Source organism: Scyliorhinus canicula, chromosome 3, assembly GCF_902713615.1.
Source record: "Scyliorhinus canicula chromosome 3, sScyCan1.1, whole genome shotgun sequence".
Taxonomy (NCBI): domain Eukaryota; kingdom Metazoa; phylum Chordata; class Chondrichthyes; order Carcharhiniformes; family Scyliorhinidae; genus Scyliorhinus; species Scyliorhinus canicula.
In genome coordinates this window covers 205,603,414-205,626,164 of record NC_052148.1, presented here as the reverse complement: position 1 = coordinate 205,626,164, position 22,751 = coordinate 205,603,414, and the positions used below count along the sequence as shown (strand labels likewise).

At 49.3% G+C, this 22,751-nt stretch overlaps 1 protein-coding gene across 5 annotated transcripts in view; it reads left to right on the top strand.

The window, feature by feature from the left end:
- Positions 1–20,801: 20,801 nt before the first annotated feature.
- The window catches only part of LOC119963247 (protein transport protein Sec24B-like), a 135,255-nt gene continuing 133,305 nt past the window's right edge, over positions 20,802–22,751 (top strand). For all 5 annotated transcript variants that reach the window (XM_038792059.1, XM_038792058.1, XM_038792056.1 and 2 more), the window contains exon 1: positions 20,802–20,898. The gene's annotated coding sequence lies outside the window, so the exon portion shown is untranslated. The remainder of the gene's footprint in view (positions 20,899–22,751) is intronic.

Here is a 22,751-nt window from a genome sequence, read left to right as displayed (position 1 = left end):
TATCTGCTGATGTGACTCAGTGTTAGACTGTGTTGATAACATTCCTGTGAAGTACCTCTGGATATTTTACTATGTGACAGGTGCTATATAAACACAAGTTGTTGTAAATAATGAAAGAAAGTCAGGCTTGTAGCAAAGCAGATTCTGAAAGAAAAGAGAAACAGAACTGATGTTAAAGAGATTCCTTTATTATTGATCCAAAATTAAAGAGATTGGGAAATAATGAAGCACAGACCAAAAATTAACGATGCCTTGGGCGAATTCTCCATCCCACCGCACCAGGGGCTGGATTCTCAGTCACAGGCCGAGGCCGCCATCTTGCTGACCACCGAATCCGGCCCCTGGTTCTACACAGTGACACCTGCCGTATGGACGCGCCATCCCCCGACCCCGAATACCCCACCCAACCAGCTGCCACCCACCCACCAGGGAACCACCCAGATCCACTACCACAGCAGACCCCAGTGAGGTCAGTGCCAGCCAACGGGGTACCCCTGGCAGCAGGGGCGGGCAAGGGGGTTGTGTTGTAAAACTGTGAACCCTGTGCTAGCGGGGTGTGGGGGGGGCAAGGGGATGCATGCGTGGGCGGGGCTCGCAGTGCCAACCGGGAGGACTACCATGTAGCCCATGGAACCTGGATGGGCACAGAAGTGTGCGCCATGCTAACATGTTGGCCTTTTCCCCCACTGCAGACAATGGAATTCGGACATCAAACCATGATGCTGGCTGCCGTGGCAATGGCCGCAGCTCTACAAGATGCCCTGCGGCAGCGTGAGCGGAGGCGGTTCAGAGAGGAGGCGGGGCTCCAGCAGAGGAGCGGGCTGCAGAGGAACAGGTCAGCCGCCCAACAGGACGAAGAGAAGGGGAAGGTGCCAAAGGAGCACCGGATGAGGCCCTGCGTGTACCGTGGCATTAGAGGGGCTTCTGGACCAAGCATGAAGACGGAGACTGCGGATGAGCAGAGGGACGGTGAGACACATGTGCCAGATGATTGCACACCTGGCACCGCCAGGGTATGGGGGAGGAAACCTGCTCTCTGTGACCGTCAAGGGATTTTGCAGATACTGGCGCACAGGTGCATCCATGCCGTCACGGACGCCCTATATGCCCAGGCGGGCCAATACATCTAGTGCCATATGGACCGCGTCCACCAGGATGCCCAGGCAGTGGGGTTCACTGCCGTCGCCGGGATGCCCCAGGTCCAAGGGATGATCAATGGCATGCATGCCGCCCTGCGGATATCAGGCGGCTATACACAAACAGGAAGAGCTTTCACTCCATGAACGTTCCACATCTGGTCCGCAGCCAACAGATATGCATCATGCACGTCTGTCCCCGGTACCCAGGCAACATGCACAACGCATTCATCCTGGCACACTTGGTAATCCCCGACATGTTTGAGGGGCACCCCCCCCTCTCCGGCTGTACCCGGAGAAAACTCACACAGACACAGGGAGAAAGTGCAAACTCCACATAGTCACCTAGGTAGAACTTGGGTTCCTGGTGCTGAGGCAGCAGTGCTAAGCATTTAATCTTGAGTTTGAGATCCTCATCCTCAAATACTCTTTGCTTCAGTTGACTGAAGGCTGAGCCGGTACTTTGGATGCTGATGTCATCGTCTTTGTCTGCCTTTATCGAGAGCACGCTTCCAAGATATGGGAAATGATCCACATGTTCCAGGATTCCACTGTTGATCTTAATTGACAGGGGGAACATGTTGTGCTATGAGAGCTGGGTTGAAGAGGAACTTGGGGCGGAATCCTCTAATCTTGGGGCTAAGTGTTGACGCTGTTATAAACGCCGGAGCGTTTTACGATGGCATCAACAGACCCCTAGGATCAGTGATCCAGCGCTGCACAGGGGGCCAGCAGGGCACTGGAGAGCCTTGCGCTGCTCCAGCTGCTGATATGGACGTCAGAACAGGCGCCGCGGATCCGTGCATGAGCACTACGGCCGGCGCGAGTTTACGGATTCGCAGTACAGCCGGCGCGAGTTCACGGATGCGCGTGGGTTGCTTTCTCCACGCCGGCCCCGACGCAACATGGCGGAGAGCTACAGGGGGCCCGGCGCGGAGGAACAGAGGCCCCCACCAGGATAAGCCCGCACGCCGATCGGTTAGCCCCGATCACAGGCTAGGCCACTGTGGAGCCTCCCCCCCCCACCAAGCCGCGCCCCACAAGATGAACGGCGGGGTCCTGCCGGGTAGGACTATACGAGAACGATGCCAGCGGGACTTTGCCTAACTCGCTGGGCACTCGGCCCATTGCGCGGGTAGAATCACCGGGGGGGGGGGGGGGGGGGGAGCTGCTTTCAATGGCCCCCGACTGGTGCCGCGCCGACCGCGCTGGCACCAGCGGTGCCGATTCTCTGGTGACCAGAGAATCAGCGGACCGATGTCGGAGCAGCGTCATGTGAATCGCGCCCCATCCCGGCGATTGTCCGACCCAACGCGAGAAGGTGGAGGATGGTGCCAAATTTCTGAGGGCGGCCAAATTTGAGGATGCACCATGAGACCTCACAGTTGACAGAGTCAAAGGGTTTGGTGAGGTTGACAAAGGTCATGGGCTGGATTCTCCACAGCCCCGTGGCGAAATTGCGTTTGGCACGAGGGCGGACAATTGACATTTCCGACCAAATCAGTTCCGCCGCCGCTCCCGCGATTCTCCGGGCCCCGGAGAATCGCTTGTCCGCGATTTACGCCACACGGCTGGGAAGCCATTGCCAGAGGCCCTCCCAGCCATACTCCGCTCCCAACCGGCTGAATTCCCAATGGCGTGGTTCTAACCACGTATGGCCGGTTGGGACTCAGTCCATGGCCGCCCTAATGGGGACGGGGCAAAATCAAGCACGGGGTGGGGGGGGGGGGGGGGGGGGGGGGGGGGGGGGGGGGGGGGGGGTTGCTTTATGGGCATCTGGGGCAGCGATCTGGCCGGTCCGATGCAGCAGCGCGCAGCCGATCGGGAGGGCCTACATCGTCCATGTTGGTCCGCGGTCCATGTCCGCCATGGTGCGCACGTGGCCGCTGGAGGCCGCCGTCCTGCACATGCGCGGACTCGGAATTGGGCATGTGGGGGCCCGTATCCGCAGCCAAAGTTGCGTGAAGCTCCCCGGGTCCCTGCTAGCCCTCTGCAGGTAAGTGAATCGCTCTTTATTTTTTGCAGGAAACTGGGGAGTAAACCGCCAGCGTTTTTACGCCGGCCTGGGGATATAGCATCATTTTTTGGAGAATCCAGCCCAGGGCTGGATTGAAATCCAGGGCTGGATTCTCCGGTCGCCAGCACCAAACTCGCATTCGGCGATGGGCTGGAGAATCCAAATTCCCAACAGAATTGGGGACGCGCTGCTTCAGCGATACTCCACCCTCTCCAAAGTGTTGTATCTATGGCCTCAATCCATTGCCTGAGGCCCGCCCCCCCGATGCTCCGCCCCCGACCAGCCGAGTTCCCGACAGCGTGGGTCTCTCATGGTCTCACCCATCGGGAACTCAGCATGGCAGCTGCAAACTCAGCCCAGCACCGCCACAGTCAGGGGAGGGCCGATCCGCGGGTAGCGGGGGACATTATTCAAGGCTGGGGGGCACTGTGGTGGGGCAGTCCGGGGCATGTGAGATGGCCGAAGGGTGGGACTATTTCCAGCATCCACCATGAAGCATGACGCGGCCGTTGTAGGCCATCACCATGCCATGCGCATGCACAGCCACGGACCCGGCAATTCTCCAGCCCATATCGGCAGTCAGGGCCGGGTATTCTACGCTGCTGTCCTGCTCGCCCCCAACAAAACAGGGAATTGGTGGCCAATTTGCGCCAGTTTTCCGTTCCCACGCCAGTGTGGGGACATAGTCTCCAAATCGGAGAAAGTGTCTCAGTTGAAAACGTCATCAAAAATTTATCTCCAGCGACCACTGACTGCCTCCCTTTCCTCGATGGGCCCTCCGCCATGCTTGACTCTTAGCGGGGTGAGCCCTTGAGTGCTTGGGCCATAGATCATGTTGACAGGGCTGGACAAACCGTGTATCCATTGGTGTTAATGAGTTGCGAGACCGCCTGTGCTCTTTCTAACCACCATTTGTTGTTTATGTCACAGACGTTTTACTGTACTGCTGCCTTCAGCCGCCTATAGGATTGCTGTTTTTCTCTTTGTACCGATGCTCGATCAGGCCTTGTATCTCTGGGTCATTTTGATTAAACTAGTTACAATTTTCCTGGTACAGAGTCCAAGGACCTCATTTCAGGAGCTTGTTATGCCAGACATTAGGATCGACCAAGCACGATGGACACACTGTATCCCCTGGGGCTGGAGGTTGAGAAGTTGGGCAGTGAGGCACTGGCTGTGAAGGACCACCTTGGTGGGATCTTTGAAGCCTTTGATGTTAATTTTCTCACAGCGGTTCTTCTGTTGCCCCTGCTGTTGGGAGCCAGGCTGATGGCGATGATAGGTCGGATTAGGCAGTTATCAGTTCAGCAGAGACCAGTACCTGTCCTGACATGTGTGATGTAACACCTGCCAAGCGTGTGGACGAAGATGCGGCCCTAGGATTAGGCTCATCAGCCATACAAGGACCCACAAAGCCCATGACCAGTAACACGAGTTTCTTAAATGGACAATCATACTCATTAGCGAGTTGTCACCAAAGTAGAAGAAGATGCAAACATCTCTGTGATACCTTGTCACAACGATGAGGTAGTCGAGCAGGATGGACCGTCAATGCTGCCATGAGGGCTTATGCTCGTCTCGCTGGCAGAATGCGTGTTTTTTAATGACGAAAATATGTTCTAGGTGTTTCATCAGAAGGGGGACACCATTGTAGTTTACTTTCCCTTTTCCTTCCTTGCCTATCACAGCATAAATTTGCGTCCTTCCCAACTCCACTATTGAAATCTCCCAGGAGGATCAGTTTGTCACCAGCTGGGTCTCAGGCTGAGGATTGCCCAATGCCAGTGTAGAGTCCCTCTTTGGGCTCCTCTGTTGCCTCAAGTGCAAGAGCATCTGTGCTGTTGACAGTGGCATGCTGATCCCTTGTTTATAGTGGGCAACAAGAAGTTGCATGCAAATATGCCTTTTGGAAATAACTCACCAAGAGACTCTATTTAATCGATCATGTTGTTGAATCTATTTACACAACTAATTCATCCACTTTATTTTGAATGGTCCGAGCTTTCAGGTACAACCTCAAGACTAGTCCTTTTAACGTTCCCTGTCCCGTTCCTGCTATTTTTTTTTTACTGTGTACTTATCTAATTCTGGCCCTTGATCTCTCTGCCCATCACTTTTCTTATTCTCCTTGCTGTCTTTTTCACCTGTTCTTGATTCCCCATGCTCTGAATCCTAAGGTTCCCATCCTCTGCCATATTATTTTAAACACTACTTTATTCACTCCTTCCAACAGAAAGGGCAGTAGCACAATAAGATCAGTTCTCAAAATATATTACATTCCATCCCTACTTAAAAAAGTTTTATATCCCAATACCACAAGGGTTTTTTTTTTGTTTTTCATTAAAATATATACAGGTACATCTACATAATTCTCCAATATATAATATGACTAAACCATTTGACAAGAAATAATGAAAAGCATAACTTAGATCATGAAATATATACAATACCACAAATATTTTGTGTTGTGTGTAGAATTTTCTCATTTAGAGTACTTAACTGCACATATTTTAAATTTTACAAAAACATAATTTAGTTCAATGGACATTTTGCAACAAAATAAAAATTAATTATTTAACTTCACTTTGAATGGGAAGCAGGATTCTACTTCCAGATTTCAAATTCCTCTTTAACTTCTTGCTTCTTCTTTTCTCCACCTTCCTCCGCACATGATTTCAATTAACCTATTTGGCTTCTTTATCTTTCTGTCTGGGTATCTTCTTAACTTGCCATTTCCATGAGCTTGGCTCTGCTCCCTCAACATCTCTGACTCTGTCAAGCCTGCACATGAACTTTGATCATCTACTCCAATTAATAGTGGGAACTCTGATATTGACTGATTAATCTTATTCAAAGACCCTGGCAAACTTTGCTCCACCAGCGTCAGTGATTCTGATAAACCTTCTGTGCTCTGTGACGTTTACTTTCTTTCTGACTTTCGCTTTGAACTGAGCAGGAAGTGCTAGAAGCTAAATAAAATATTGCAACTATTGAATTACTGGATGTTGCTGACACACCCTGAAAAATTATGTATAGCACCAGATAGTAATGCAGGAAAAAGTCCAACAGATCAATTGGATAAATTCTGTATCACTATCAAATGAGCAATTAACATTGTGAAATTGTAAAACAACGATTGATACTCTTAAAAGTGAACATACAAAATGAACAGACCATAGTTAAATGCCAGCCTGCTGGAGGGACTTAAACCCCAGAATAAGCAAAATCTAGCCAAAGCAAATCATATTGGCAAAAAGGACAATCACTAATTTAGAATCCAAATTAACAGTGTGTGTTGGTATATCTTTCCTGTGCATCCTGGAAATTCTGAGATCTCCTCTCCTTGGTTACTTCAATGTGTTCTCTTAACTCACAGCATCCTTTGAGATTTTCGCTCAGCTAACTTAACTTTAATATACATACAAATCCCGTAGCGGATTGAAGACTTCAACTCCAGACTATCCTTTTTCAACCCGTAACTTCCCAGTCTATCTTAAGTGCTGAAGCCTCTGTCCACCTTAACTGCTGAAGCTACATTGTTCACAGCTGCCTGCTAAATGTTGGGTACGATTTTCCCACCGTGTGCATCTGACACCAAACTAGACGTGATAGATGCCTCGTGAGAGAGTCCCAAATCAGGCATCGCACCAGACGCAAAACTACACGCACGTTACCCAACCGGCAGGGCCCGGCGTGATCTGAATTACTTCCTCACTGAGTATGATCGAGATAATCATATTTAAATGAGCCATAAGGTTTATTTAAATATGCGTGGCCTAGTTGAGGCTGCATTCTCCTGACGCCCGGGAATCACAGGCCGCACCAGCGAGGCCACAGCCGGGATCTCGGTGGCTATTGAAGCCCTCGGGCGGTCGGGGACAAGGCTGGGCAGTACCCTAGTGCCCAGATACCCTGGCAATGCCAACCTGGCACCTGGGCAGTGCCAAACTGGCAGACCCAGTTGGCACTGCCAGAGGAACTGTCAGGTGCCAGACTGGCATTGCCACGTGTCGAGGCCTGAGAGGGGCCATGACCATGAAAAGAGAGGGTGAAGGGTGGCATGAGTAAGGGGAGGATATGAAAGGGCTTCATAAAAGTTGGGGGGGGGGGGGGTGATCCAAAAAGGGAGGGCCTAAAACAGGCGTGGGGGAAGCCTGAAAGGGTGGGGCCCTCAGTGACCCCATAGCGGGATCTGCTCACTTTGGGGGGGGGGGTTAATGTGCATGTCTGCGGGAGGTGGTATTGTCCATGGGTGGGGTTCAAGAGTCCTTAAGCTCACTTAGAGATTGGGATACCTTTTCAAAATGACGCCTTGGTCTCTGAGGAGTTGGTCTCGCTGGTGAGTTCAGCTTCCCACTGCTGAAAATATTTTGAAGTGTGGGCTCGACCAGGAAGAAACTCCCCAAGACCCCAAAAAAAGATTAAGCCTGGGTGAATCCAGGTCCGGACCTCACCCAAAGAACCAATGCGAAACAACTCGCCAAACTCGCCCAAAATGACACTCTGGACACGATCTACCCAAATGGGAACAGAATCCCACATGCGATTAGCTGGGTGTTTCTCAGCGCTGGGAGCGCAAAATAACACCACGCTATCGACCAACCAATCAGGTAGATTGGATGCCTCAGTGGGGATCGTGCGTCCAAGGCCGCACTTAGTCCTGTTTTCTCCATTGAGAGGCTCTGGTCGCCGGAACTCCTCAGTGCAAGGAAAGGTCGGGCCGCCATTAGTATATTACTCGACTCCCTTAAGGTGACCCCCAAACCCCCTTAAGCTCCAACTCACCGATAAGGAGTCCTTGGATCCCCCAACCCCCGCACCCACAGAGGGCATGCCCAGGCCCGATTCCCGTCATACAAAAAATGCCAGCTTGACCTTGGCAATGACAGACTGGCACCCTGACAGTACCCCTGCCAGTGCCACCTGGGCTCCTTGGCAGTGCAGCTGGTGGCAGTGCCAAAGTGCCAGGATGGCAGTGCCAAGATGCCCAGGTGGCACCAGCAGTGCCAGGGTGCCAGCCTGCACAGAGGACAAGCACCTTGGGGCCTCCAATCCCCAGGGGGATCCCCACGAATGCCGTTCCATCTGCTCCCCGATTGTGGAGACCAGCACTGAGCATCGTTCATCCGAGATCTTCAAAGTGAGGGAGTTCGATCCTATGCCTTGGTTAGATCACAGGAATTCATATACTAATAATAATATCTTTATTATTGTTAGAGTGCAACTAGCTGTCTCGCTCGAATATGCAGATTTGCCAGAAAGTGATCCCACTCCCAATGGGCGGGATTCATATTGCAACATCTTGCAAGATCGTGTTAGATCTCACGAGGTGTGGTGAGCTGTGTAGATCCTGAAAAGGGATCACCCGACATCTACTGGCCGCGTTTCTCTGCTTTTCGGGCAGGTAGATCTCGTCCTTAGTCATTTTTTGGGGTAACTTGCCCTCATTCTCTTTTTCTCTTTCTTGTAGAAAGAAATTCTGGACTCACCTGACGAAGGAGCTGTGCTCCAAAACCTAGTGATTCTAAACAAACCTATTGGACTTTGACCTGATGTTGTAAGACTTCTTACTGTGCCCGCCCCAGTCCAACACCGGCATCTCCACTGGACCCACTGGATCCACTAACCTATAATACTGGATTCCTTTTTTTAACAAATTTAGAGTACCTAATTCATGTGTTCCAATTAAGGGGCAATGTAGCATGGCCAATCCACCGAACCTCGTCATTAGGTTGTGGGAGCGAAACCCACGCAGACACTTGGAGAATGTACAAACTCCACACGGACAGTGACCCAGGGCCGGGAGATAATACTGGATTCTTACAGCAATCCTTGGCATTGTAACAATTACTTTATTCACTTAATATTAAGGCTAATATTGGGTCCTTAGGTCAACTCCTCAATCCCGAACAAATAGTCGAAAACTGGAAATGTCTGAGGCAAATGCTAAGTTACTGGCAAATGGCACGCTCCAAAATCGCTCTCCCATCAAATGCCCCTCGGCAAGTGCTTCTTACCCTTGGCAAATGCAAGATCTTCAGTGACACACCCCGATTTAAATACCCTTCTTACCCTTGGCAAATGCAAGATCTTCAGTGACACACCCCGATTTAAATACCCTTCTTACCCATGGCAAACGCAAGATCTTCAGTGACACACCCCGATTTAAATACCCACGCAGGCACGGGGAGAAAGTGCAAACTCCACACAGACAGTCACCCAAGGCCGGAATTGAACCCAGGACCCTGGAGCTGTGAGGTGGGATGTGCTAACCACTGTGCCACCGTGCCTACAGTCTTGGGGTCCCATTAAACTGCTAAACTGCAATTGTATCTATGGATAGAGAACTGCAACATCTAGTTCTCAAGCCAACTTCCTGATTAATCAGCATTGTACCTTTGGCTTCTCTTTACTGTTAAGCTAGACTTGCTGGAGTCCAAATGTACAAACATGTCCTAGTTATAACTTCAGTTCACTCCTGTGATGCTGGTCATGGATGACAACGGGATCCTCAATAGATCTCTCCGTGGGGTACGAACCTCCCTAATGAGCGGGCAGGAAACAAGCAGTGGGAGTTTAAAACCCGCTGCTTCAACCCAGGCTGCAATTCTGTAGGACCCTGAGCTTGGATTTGTGCACTCGCGGCTGCGGCCCTTTCTGTAAATAGAACGATATCGTGTTGGCAGATTGGACTTGGTAAGATTAGTATATTGGTGATCAGAAGTAAACAGACTTTTTTCTTCAAACACCTTCATTGTCAGAACAAAAAGGTAAGGAAAAAAAGCCTCCTGTTACAACCTTCACTGAGGCCATGAGGCATGGACTATCAGGTTCCCTGTGACCTGTGCTAAATATGAACTTCCCCATTAAATGGGCAGGGCTTCCCCTTAACAAAGGACGCTCGAGGTGATGCCCTTGTCGAGCAGGTACTGACGCAGCTCATCGCTCATGAAGGACGAACCCCTGTCGCTGTGTACGTAGCTGGGGAAACCGAACAGGGTGAAGACACTGTGCAGGGCTCTGACGACTGTGTGCGAGGTCATATCGGGGCACGGGATGGCAAAGGGGAAGCGGGAGAATTTGTCAGTGACATTAAGAAAGTACACGTTTCGATTGGTCGAGGGGAGTGGCCCTTTGAAATCGATGCCCAGGTGTTCAAAGGGCCGGGATGCCTTTACCAGGTGGGCCTTGTCTGGTCTATAGAAGTGCGGTTTGCACTCCACGCAGATTGGGCAATCCCTGTTGATGGCTTTTACCTCCTCGGTGGAGAAAGGCAGATTTTGTGCTTTGACGTAGTAGGCGAGCCGGGTGACCCCCGGGTGGCAGAGGTCATTGTGGATAGCCTTCAAGCAGTCGTCTTGCGCGCTGGCGCATGTGCCGCGGGACAGGGCATCTGGAGGCTCGTTGAGCTTCCCCGGTTGTTGCATAATATCGTAATTATAGGTGGAGAGTTTGACCCTCCACCGCAAGATTTTATTATTTTTAATTTTGCCCCTTTGCGAGTTGTCGAACATGAAGGCAACCGATCTTTGGTCGGTGATGAGGGTAAACCTCCTACCTGCGGGGTAGTGCCTCCAGTGCCGTACGGCTTCCACAATAGCTTGAGCTTCCTTTTCGACTGAGGAGTGTTGAAGTTCCGAAGCGGAGAGGGTTTGGGAGAAGAAGGCGACTGGTCTCCCTGCCTGATTCAGAGTGGCGGCGAGAGCGACCTCTGAGGCATCGCTCTCCACCTGAAAGGGGACGGATTCATCCACCGCCCGCATGGCGGCTTTGGCGATGTCCTCCTTGATGCAGTTGAAGGCCTGGCGGGCCTCTGCTGACAGGGCGAAGAGTGTGGTCTTAAATAGTGGGCGGGCTTTGTCTGCATACTGGGGGACCCACTGGGCGTAATAAGAGAAGAATCCCAGGCACCTCTTGAGGGCCCTGGGGCAATGAGGGAGAGGGAGGTGTAAGAGGGTCCGGGTCGGGGCCCAGGACTCCGTTTTCCACGACATAGGCGAGGATGGCTAGTCTGGTAGTGCGGAAAAGGCATTTCTCCGTATTGTAGATGAGGTTGATTTTCTGGGCGGTTTGGAGAAATTGGTGGAGGTTGGCATCGTGGTTCCTGCTGATCATGGCCGCAGATGGTGACATTGTCCAAGTACGGAAACGTGGCCGTTTTTCAGAGTCGCTAGACTGCAGATAGTGAGTGGAGGTAGGGGTCCGCCGAAGCTGAGTGTGAGGCTCTTGAGATTACATTGGAAATCGAGCCCGAGTAAAGTGGGGCGCAGAGGTCGGGGAGTATGTACAGCTGTAAATTAGAGAAGCTGGTGCCCTGAATCGTTAGGGTCGCGATAGTGCGCCCTTGTATGTGGACCGAGTGCGAACCCGAGGCGAGGGAGATAGTTTGCCATGCAGGGAAGATCGGGAGCGAACAGCGTCTTACCAGGTCAGGATGTACGAAGCTCTCGGTGCACCCGGAGTCGAAGAGGCACGGTGTCCTGTACCCATTGATTTTAACGCACATCATCGAGCTCTGGAGGTGCTTCGGACGCGACTGGTCCAACGTGACTGCGTTGAGTTGCGGGTAGTCAGCGGCTCGATCAGCAGTGCTGGAGTGACCCCGTGATGACTGTCCGCTGAGGTCGTAGTCGTCAAGGTTCGGTTCGGTTGATGGCCAAGATGGTACGTTGATTGCACGTGGCTGGTGATGAAGAAGATGGCGTCCAAGATGGCCATCCCCGTGGATCGCACGTGGCGGGCGGCAAGGAAGATGTCGGCCCCTATGACTCGCACATGGCCGGCCGCGTGGGGAAGGATTGCCAAGATGGCGGCCCCCATGAGTCGCACGTGTCGGGCAGAGGCGGAGTCGGCAGACACGCTGCAGCATTACGGGGTCTGCGGGGCTGTGAGTTTGGGAGGCGAGTGCTCTGGACTGTGGGGGAGTTAGAAAGTTTTGATTTTGCCAGGCAGACTCGGGCATAGTGTCCTTTGCGACGCAGCTGCTGCAGGTCGCGTTGCGGGCCGGGCGCTGCTGCCGCGGGTGTTGGGGCTGGCCACAAAAATGGCACGCTGGCGCTGCATAGTGGGTGGGTGGCCGCGCGGCGCAGGCCTGGGGCAGTCGCTGGTCGGGGGCGCACGATGGGGTCACTTGGTCCGCGGGGAATGAGTTCAGACTGCAGAACGCGACCTCCATAGTCATTGCTAGCTCTACAGTGTCCTCCAACTTCTGGGTCCCTTTCTCAAGTAATCGCTGGCGCACATAGTTAGACATGCAGCAGGGTAGCATGGTGGTTAGCATAAATGCTTCACAGCTCCAGGGTCCCAGGTTCGATTCCCGGCTGGGTCACTGTCTGTGTGGAGTCTGCACGTCCTCCCCCTGTGTGCGTGGGTTTCCTCCGGGTGCTCCGGTTTCCTCCCACAGTCCAAAGATGTGCGGGTTAGGTGGATTGGCCATGCTAAATTGCCTGTAGTGTCCTAATAAAAAAGTAAGGTTAAGGGGGGGTTGTTGGGTTACGGGTATAGGGTGGATACGTGGGTTTGAGTAGGGTGATCATGGCTCGGCACAACATTGAGGGCCGAAGGGCCTGTTCTGTGCTGTACTGTTCTATGTTCTATGTTCTATGTTCTATGTTCTATGTTCTATGAGCCCTGCAACATATACATCATGTACAGCGAGTTCCATATGCTGGGAGGCCGTTACAGTCTGAAAGTTGCAGTCCCGGGCAAGGGCTTTTAAGTCGTGCAGGAAGTCTTCCAGCGACTCTGCGGGGCGCTGGCGGCGGGTAGTGAAAATGTGCCGCGCGTAGACTTCATTTATGGGCCGCACGTACAATCGGTCGAGCATAGCAAGGGCCTCAGTATATGAGGTGGTACAATTGAGTTGCGTAGAGATGCGATGGCTCACCCGTGCATGCAGTAGGCTGAGTTTCTGCTCCTCTGTAGTCTCGGATGTGCTTGATTCAGCCAGGTAGGCCTTGAAACATCGAAGCCAGTGTAGGAAGATTTCCTTCACCTCTGCAGCCTGCGGGTCGAGTTCCAATTGATCAGGTTTGAGGGCTGATTCCATAGGAGTTTTCTTCAAGTTTTCTAAGACTATTAAATTGATGTGACCATCAATTCACTAGAGACACGATTGGAAGTAAACTGTGGTTTTAATAGTCTTACAACTGAGCCTGCCTGCGACCAGAAGAACTGAGAGCAGGCTCACGGCTGCAGCACTTTATACTTCCAGTAGTGGGAGGGGCCATGGGCGGAGCCATGGGCGGAGGCAAGTGTGGAGCCCTGTAAAAGCTCCTCATCTCCCCCTATGGGCAGAGCCACGCAATGGCTCACATACAGAGCCCACAAGGACATAATACAATGCAATGCAATACAGTGTGAATTACAATACAGTATGAATTCACCACACGGGTTCCAAGATGCGGCAACCCAAAGGAAGCTACTGACCTAACCCCGTTTGGATTTGCAGAGAGCATTTTAAACCGCCGTATCTCGCGAAAGTACGGTACAAGGGATACAGGAGCTGCAAGGTATGGAGGTCCTCAGCTTGGGAACCCCGACCATACACCATGCACCCCTTCCAAGGCTCGAGGATGTTGACCCTCGACCTTGGGGGCACTGGAGGCCCAGATGCCCAAACTCTGCCCTGACCCGGAAGAACCGGAACGGGAAAACGGGTACACATCTGCCCACCGAGACCACCCATCGAGAGAGGGTCTACCTCCCTGCTATCCCGCCAGGCGCGACTGCTGATATGCCATCAATCAAACCTGAGAACATAGAGTGAATTAACTATGGCTTTAATTGACTTACAACAGAACTGGCAGTGTGCCCCAGAATGAGGCAGTGTGAAAGGTCGGCAGCTTATATACCCAGGCCACGGGCAGAGCCAAAACCGTACAACATGTAATATAGTGGCAATACTGTACAACACGTAATACTGTGGCAGCACAATACAACACAGTGGTTTCACCACAACTGCCTTCCCCGAGAGCAGGTGTATTACTTGAGCGAGGATGTCAATGACTACCAGCAGTTGAACTACATTTGGGCAGCAGGGTAGCATGGTGGTTAGCATAAATGCTTCACAGCTCCAGGGTCCCAGGTTCGATTCCCGGCTGGGTCACTGTCTGTGTGGAGTCTGCACGTCCTCCCCCTGTGTGCGTGGGTTTCCTCCGGGTGCTCCGGTTTCCTCCCACAGTCCAAAGATGTGCAGGTTAGGTGGATTGGCCATGCTAAATTGCCCGTAGTGTCCTAATAAAAAAAGTAAGGTTAAGGGGGGGTTGTTGGGTTACGGGTATAGGGTGGATACGTGGGTTTGAGTAGGGTGATCATGGCTCGGCACAACATTGAGGGCCGAAGGGCCTGTTCTGTGCTGTACTGTTCTATGTTCTATGTTCTATAACGGTGCTGAAAGTGGTGCCGATCTGCATCACCCTCCGCATAAACGGCCATCCTATCCAGATGGATTAGACACCAGGGCCGCAGTCGCGGTCATCAACCATCATACCTCCGACCAGATCAGCTCCGGGATCCAGGAGTTGGGCTTACAGGATACAGACACCCGACTGGCCACATACACTGGGTAGCCGTTGGCCATTGCTGGTACCTGGAGGTCCCCTTCAAATACGGGTAGCAATTTGCCAGTTTGCCCCAGGTTATGGTACGCGGGGCTGACCCCAGTTTACCGTGATTGGTTGAAGCACCTCCGGGGTGGTGCAGAGCAAGGTTTGCCAGCACAACTGGCTCACTGGATAGCACTCTGAGAGAAGGCAAGACAGCCATGGTAAGGGTGGGGGGAGACTTGTGGGACTTGACGGTCCAAGGCTGAAAGCCCAAACTGATTGTTGGTCTCTCTCCAGCTCCAATTCCTTACAGATATCAAAATGGATGATGGTTTCCATCCTGGAAGAAACCCACACAGACAAGAGGAGAACACAGACAGTGCCCGAAGCCGGGAATCAATCCTGGGATCCTGGTGCTGTGAAGCAACAGTGTTACCCACTGTGCTACCATGCCACCCACCATGTGCAACCGGGAGGTCATGGATGCTTTGTATGCCTGGGCATCAGACGTTATCACCTTCAATTTGGACCAGGCCCACTAAGTTGGCCGGGTTGCAAAACTCTCTGCCATCGCCAGGATACTGCAGCTACAGGGGGGGGGGGGGCAATAGAAAGCACGCATGTCACCTTCCATGCACCAGGGCAACAGGGAATGCCCTTTATTTTTATTTATTTTTTTAAAATTTAGAGTACCCAATTATTTTTTCCAATTAAGGGGCAATTTAGCATGGCCAATTCTCCTAACCTGCACATCTTTGGGTTGTGGGGGCGAAACCCACGCAGACACGGGGAGAATGTGCAAACTCCACACGGACAGTGACCCAGGGCCGGGATTCGAACCCGGGTCCTCAGCGTCGTAGGCAGCAATGCGGGAATGCCCTTTATTAATGGAAAGAGTTCAACTCACTGAATGTTCAGATTGTATGCAACCACCGCCTCCGTCTCATGCACGCTTGTGCCCGCTACCCAGGGAGCGTGCATGACAACTACATCCTGGGCCATTCGGAGATCCTCCGTGTCTTTGAGGACCACCCCAGGATGACGGGTTGGCTCTTGATGGACAAGGGATACCCGCTGAGGTCCAGGCTGATGATGCTGATGCGGAGGCCTGAGACCGAGATGGAGACCAGATATATTGAGGCCCATGCTGCCACTCGTGGTGTCGTTGACCGGTGCCTCCAATTGCTGAAAATGTGGTTCCAATGCCTGGACCACTTTGGTGGTGCCCTGCAGTACACCCACCAGAGGGTCACCCGCTTTGTGCTGGTCTGCTGTGCCATCCACAACCTGGCCTTGATGTGTGGAGCCACGGTGGGATGATGGGTGGAAGGTTAGATTAGAAGGTGATGGTGGGTGGTTTGGTTAGATTACTCCTCACTTGGATTGAAGATATTGTGTATTTTCTTTGAATTTTCTATTTTGGTTATGATGGGCTTTAGAGATTTGTGCTTGGCTCCTGCAGGAGCGACATCTGGAGGGAGGGGGTTACAGTATGTAACTGGCATCTGTGGTGTGGCTGAGGTTGAGGGGTATATGTTTCTGGTGCGCACCCAAACATGGCACGACAGATTTATCCTGAACTCTCGTGGTCGTTGCGAGCAATCGCCGCGTGGGACGGTGTGCACCATTTTGCAATGTGTTAATCCTTCTCTCCCTTGTTCTCTGGTGCTGCATAGAAAGGTGCCAAGTTGAGTCTTATGATTGCACCAAGCTAGTTATATTGCTGTTCTCCTGTTCCACTCTGCATCCATAGTTCTTGAGACTGTTTTTTGTGCTGAGTTGTACCATTCCTGTGGTTTTGTTGCATCACTTGTTAAAATGAAAAACTTCAATAAAAAAACTCTGAATTCTGGCCTTTCACGACATTGGTCTGTTTGCCATTGTTAACAAACCAGCACAAGCATTACAGGCTGGACAGGGTGTCCTACATTTCATGTAACCATTAGTTGATAACTATTTGACAACATCCTTCTGTTGTCACCATTTTGTACCCTATTTTGACAGTCTGTTCAATTGTTCAATGCTGACAGTATATTGGTCATAGTTACATGACTTCATTTAGCATCAGCACAAATTAATGCAACACAGCATTTAAGCATTATTTGCAATGGACAATTGAGAATTATATTAGTCTTTGTTCTTTTGGTAGAAGACATGACTCATTTGCCTTTTGGTTCACTATTGTCCTTTAAGGAGGAAAATCAGCAACTTTACCCTGTTGGCCTAGGTTTGACTATAGACCAACAGCAATCAGATTGACTTTTAACATCATTCTGAGTTGTTTCATACCGCTGCAGAAAATTTGAATAAGAATACAATTGGCCGGATGACCCAGCATTGACCTAGGAACCAGAGATGAGAAAGGCACACCAACAGATGGCCCTGCAAAGTCCTCCTCACTAACATCAGGGGACCTTGGTCAAAATTGGGAGAGCTGTCACACAAACTAGTCCACAATAGCCTGGCATAGCCATACTCACCCAGCCTTACCTTGCATCCAAAGTCCCAGACTCCTCCATCACATGTGATATATAATTAGCTGCTCAAAACTTATGGACAGCACGGTAGCACAGTGGTTAGCACTGTTGCTTCACAGCTCCAGGGTCCCAGGTTTGATTCCCGGCTTGGGTCACTGTCTGTGTGGAGTCTGCATGTTCTCTCCGTGTCTGTGTAGGTTTCTTCCAGGTGCTCCGGTTTCCTCCCACAAGTCCCGAAAGATGTACTGTTAGCTGAATTGGACATTCTGAATTCTCCCTCTGTGTATCCGAACAGGCGCTGGAATGTGGCGACTAGGGGCTTTTCACAGTAACTTAATTGCAGTGTTTATGTATGCCTACTTGGGACAATAAAGATTATTAAAACTGAGCATCCTTGTGGTGCTTGGGGCCATAGCAGAATTCTATTCAACATCAATTTGTACCTCTTGGCTTGGCGAATCCCCAATCAACAATAGCATCAATCCAGGGTGTAAGCCCTGAAGTATTGAAGTGTGCAGGAGGGCATGTCAGGATGGCACCAGGCATACTTAAAAATGAGGAGTCAATCTGGTGAAGCTACAAGCTGGTACTGCGTGCATATTAAATAGTAGATGAAGCATGCATCAAGCAGAACAAAGCGATTTCACAACCATCAGATCAGACATAAGCTCTACTGTTCTGTCATAGAATCATAAAATTTACAGGGCAGAAGGAGGCCATTCGGCCCATCAAGTCTGCACAGGTCCTTGGAAAGAGCACCCCACTTAAGCCCATGCCTCCACCCCATTCCCGAAACCCAGTAACCTCACCTAACCTTTTTGGACACTAAGGGCAATTTATCATGGCCAATGCACTGAACCTGCACATGTTTGGACTGTGGGAGGAAACCAGAGCACCCGGAGGAAACCCACACAGACACGGGCAGAATGTGCAGACTCCACACAGACACTGACCCAAGCCAGGAACCGAACCTGGGACCCTGGAGCTGTGAAGCTACCCACAATGCTACCGTGCTGCCCTAATCATGAATGGTGATGGGCAATTAAGCAGCTAACTGGGGGAAGAGGCTCTTTAAACATCCTCTTTCTCATTGATAGGGGAGCCCCAACATCAGTGCAAAAGACAAGTCTGAAGCATTTGCTACAATCTTCAGCCTCCTCCTGAGGTCTATAGCATCACAGATGCCAGTCTGCAGCCAATTCAATTCACTCCATGGATCTGAAGAAACAGCTACGTGCACAGGATACAGCAGTAGCTATGGGCTCTGATAGTACCTGGTTATACTTTATTATTTATTCTTTACTGGGAACGATTGCCCTTAAATTCAGTTAAAAGCTAACTATATTTCTGTGGATCTGGAGTTACATGCAAGATGAATTCTTTCCCTACCGGAAAAATACATGTTTTAGTGACAATTTCATGGTCATCAATACCGCAACTGGCTTTCAATTTCATATTTATTTAATTCATTGAATTAAAATTCTGCTCGCTGCAATGGTGGGATTTGAGCCCATGTCCCCAAATCTGGATTACGAGTCCAATGACATCACCCCTTCACCACTGTCCCACTGTTAATGAGTGCCAAAGACCTGTGCACCAGAAAATAGCCTCACTTTTAGACAAGCTATTTCAACCCAGATACAATGCTAGCATCAACTGACAACATTGAAAATTGCACCGGTATTTCCTATCCATTAAAAATAGGTCAAATCCATTGTGGCCAATTACCACCTCATCAATCAGTTCTTAATAATCAAACTGATGGAAGGTGTCGTTGACAGTGCTGTCAAGTGACACAGTCTCAACACTAAATTGCTCACCAATGTTCTGCCACAGCCACTCAATTCCAAATTTCAAAGCAGTCTTGCTCCAAAAAAGCTGAATTAAAAAGGTGAGGTGAGAGTGACTGCGCTTGACGTCAAGGCAGCATTTGTCCAAGTTTGGCATCAAGGAACTCTAGCAAAACTACAATTAATGGGAATCAAGGAGAAAACTCTCCACTAGTTGGAGTCTTGCCTCGCACAAAAGAAGATGGTTATGGTTGTTGGAGGTTAATCATCTCAGCCCCAGGACATATCACCACAGGAATTCATCAGGGTGGTGTCCAAGGCCAACCATCTTTAGTGGTTTCATCAATTACCTTCCCTTCACCATAAGGTCAGAAGTGAGGATACTTGCCCATTGCACATGTTCAGTAGCATTGACAACTCCTCAGGTAATGAAGCAGTCCATATCCATATGCAGCAAGTCACGGACAATATTCAGGCTTGGGCTGGTAAGTGTTCAGTAACATTCATGCCACACATGTGCCAAGCAAAGCCATCTCTAAGGGAGAATCTAACCATCTCCTTGGCATTCAACAGCATTAACATCACTGAATCCCTCACCATTAGTATAGAGGTTAGCATTGACCAGAAACTGAACTGGTCATGCTATACAAAAACTATGGCTACAAGAGCATGTAGAGCCTGGGAATTCCGTGACGAGTAACTCACCTCCGGACTCCTCAAAGACTGTGCATCATCAACAATGCACATACTCAGAAGTGTCACGGAATTTTCTCCACCTACTTGGACGAGTTCAGCTCCAGTAACACTCAAGAGGCTTGGCACCATCCAGAGCAAAGCAGCCTGCTTGATCGACACCCCATCCATCATTATAAACATTCACTTTCTCCACACCGCTGCACAATGGCAGCCGTATGTGTCATCTACAAGATGCACTGCAGCAACCCACCAAGTCTCTTTTGATTACACCTTCAAAACGCATGACTTCTACCATTTAGAAGGACATGTGTAGCAGACACATGGGAAGACCACTACCTCAAGATGCCTTTCAAATCATACATCATCCTGATTTGGAACTATGTCACCTTTCCTTCACTGTTGTGGGATGAAAATCCTGGAATTCCCTCCCTAACAGCACCACTTGGACTGCAGCAGTTTAAGAAGATGGCACACCAGCTTCTTCTCGAGGGCTATTGCGGATGGACAACAATGGCTGACTTTCCAAATGATGCTCCTATCAATTTGGTAATTTGAGAACCAATTTGAAAAAGCTGGTGCCCTCTGTGAATCTTCTGAACTGACTGAGACCCCAAAATCTTTCCTTATACTACCTCCAGAAAAGAAACTGGACCAATCCAATCATAGAGACTGCACATCAAATGTCCTTGCACAGCCAGGTACCAAATAACGACGAGAACATTTCTTCAAATCCAACCTTGGGAGAGATATGACTTTATTTGTCTGCTCAATTGCAACACAAGGCTCTCAAATAAGAAACTAAGGGCATTGACTACTTTTGAAATCCGGGTCACTGTCCATGTGGAGTTTTCATGTTCTCCCCAAGTCTGCATGGGTCTCACCCCCACAACCTAAAAAGATGTGCGGGTTAGGTGGATTGGCCATGCTAAATTGCCCTTAATTGGGGGAAAAAAAGAATTGGGTAATCTAAATTTATTTTTACAAAACTACTATTGAAAAATACCTCTGGATCTACTGCATTAGAAAACGTTGCTGATGGTCTTCGAAGTCTGAAATGAGCAAATTAAGTTGCTCCAAGGTAAGGAAAGACGCCAAATCGCTGATTTGCAAAAGTGCAGGCGAAGATATTTGTTCAGCCACTATGTGGTGCTGTTGAGCAGGGTTAGTTGTGCGTTGCGTGTAGGGAATGGTAACTGCTGCAGGAGTGTAGCCTGGAAATTCAGTTTTTAAAAAAAGGTATTTCCTCAGATATATTGTCTCTTGGAAGAATCGTCAAATGCATTAGAGGCCTGTGTTTATCTTTAAATTTGTAGGGCGGCTTGTCGCGTGTTTCTGCCCCACATTACTGCTGAGGAACAATTTGAGAAAGTACTTCAGCAAGAGCTCACTCTGACTGGGCTGATGCTCAAATGGAGACTCGGTGGACATTTTGAGGCCTTGAAGCACAGCAGGAATTAATGTTAATTTTAAACAGAAACCACCACCCCTCCAAATCAAATGCTGCTTTTTGTTGTATTTCTGGCGTTTCTCAGATCAAATCTAAACTTTTTCTGTTGCACTGTAGGCCTCTGAGGAGAGTTTTTTTTTTTAAAAAACCTATTCCAACCACACTGCATTGTGCCTGGAAGACTTCCAATTTAAGCTGATGGGAAGTACTGGGCCTACACTGCAACTTACTTTTTTTAACAGTAGATTTAAGTATGGGAGGTATTTAAATAATACCCCCAACTACATGTTAAGTATTTTTTTACGAATTGGTTTAATTTTATTTGGTACCAAATTTTGAATGCAAAAGCTAGGCCATTTTGATTTGAAGAGCAGTTTACTCATTCAAAGAGCTGTAATGTTGTTTACATATTGAACTATTTGTGAATTATATACTTTTAAAATCGGTGTGCTGATTCAAAACCAATTATTAGGCTGCTCTGCAGTAATGGCCAACATCTGGCCAGTTTATTAACCAAAGACACAACCTTGGTAATGTTTCTGTGTTGTAGAACAGTGAGAATAATAGAACTGGACAGCATTGCATGTGTGAGGTAAATGGTCAGTGTGAGCTTGTATTTCACTTTTTTTGCAGTTTAACCAATTTCTGTTTTGTACCTGTTATGTTACTGGGTCGCTGGTTCAAATCTTAGACTCTCTGTGTTTGTCTTATTTTATCTCATTGCCATGCAACAGGTATTTTTAACTTTCAATTGTGAAATTAATTTTGGCAACATGAGTGCAAGGAATACACCAGTGTGTAGTAGAGACTGTGATATTTTCAGACATGTGAAAGGTAAAATTAATTTCCACTGCTCTGAAAGTTACTGGCAGGATTAAAAATAAGAGGTAGAATAAAAACATGGAACAGTAAAATACATTCTTTATTTCATAATTGAATGAGGTCATTTACGTTCTGTGAGAAATTGAGTATTCTGCACAAGTAGCATTTCTTAAATTAATGTTATTGTACTGTTATATATGTACAGAAACATATTTATTTAGAATACTCAATACTCTTAAGCTATGTGAGCTATCTACTGCCTTTCTCCATTATTGATTAGCTACTAATTTGGAAATCTCATCTGTTGGGATATCAGTGCCATGGTCGATTATCATGAAGTACTAAAGAAGCTTTGTTAAAAATTCAGTTTAGTTCAGTGACACTCGAGGGTGAACCTATACCATAGCTACCAACGTCAGACCAGCATCTTCAGGGTGCACATACGAGTCCACTTCCCAGACAGTTAATTTGTAATAGAGTGCGGGTCTTGTTTTGCTGAATTTTGCTCATAATTTCAACAGGCCTGTTAGGTACTTTTAAAAATGAACTTGCTTGACTTGAACCTCGAGGGCATTGTGACACCTGCGGAACAAAAACGAATTTACAGTTAGCTAATGTCTCATCCTCAGGACATCTCAAAGCACTTGATATCAGTGAATTACTTTTCAAGGGAGGGCTGCCAGTGGTGAAGGGAAGGAAAAGTGGAATTGCAGGTGAGATCAGAGGAGCAAAGTGTTCAGGATTGAGGGGTCAGGCTGAAAGTGGTTACAGAACTAGGGAGGGGTGAGGCCACAAAATGTAAACACAAGGATGAGAGTTT